Here is a 350-nt window from a genome sequence, read left to right as displayed (position 1 = left end):
ATATTGCCTTTTTGCTGGAAAATGTATGTTGAATAAAATTTTCTATAAAAACAAAAACACCACTCTGCTGCTTGTCACACCAGTGTTTGACTTGGAACACTGTTAAAGGAATTATTAGACATCTTGGGAAATACACGCGTTTGCTTTTTTGGTGGAGAGTTGATACCGCTCTCTCTCTCTCTCTCTCAGCTTAGCATCAAGACTAGCAGGGGAAAACAGCTAGTCCAGCTCTGTCTTAATGTAACAATATGCACCAAAAGCACCTCTAAAGCTCACTAATCTACATGCAATATCTTGTTTATCTAATCCACACAAAAGTAAAGCATTAAAACAACAAATCACCATGCAGG

The sequence above is a fragment of the Echiichthys vipera genome, assembly GCF_963691815.1.
Source record: "Echiichthys vipera genome assembly, chromosome: 17".
NCBI lineage: Eukaryota > Metazoa > Chordata > Actinopteri > Perciformes > Trachinidae > Echiichthys > Echiichthys vipera.
Note: the sequence above shows the minus strand (reverse complement) of the source record.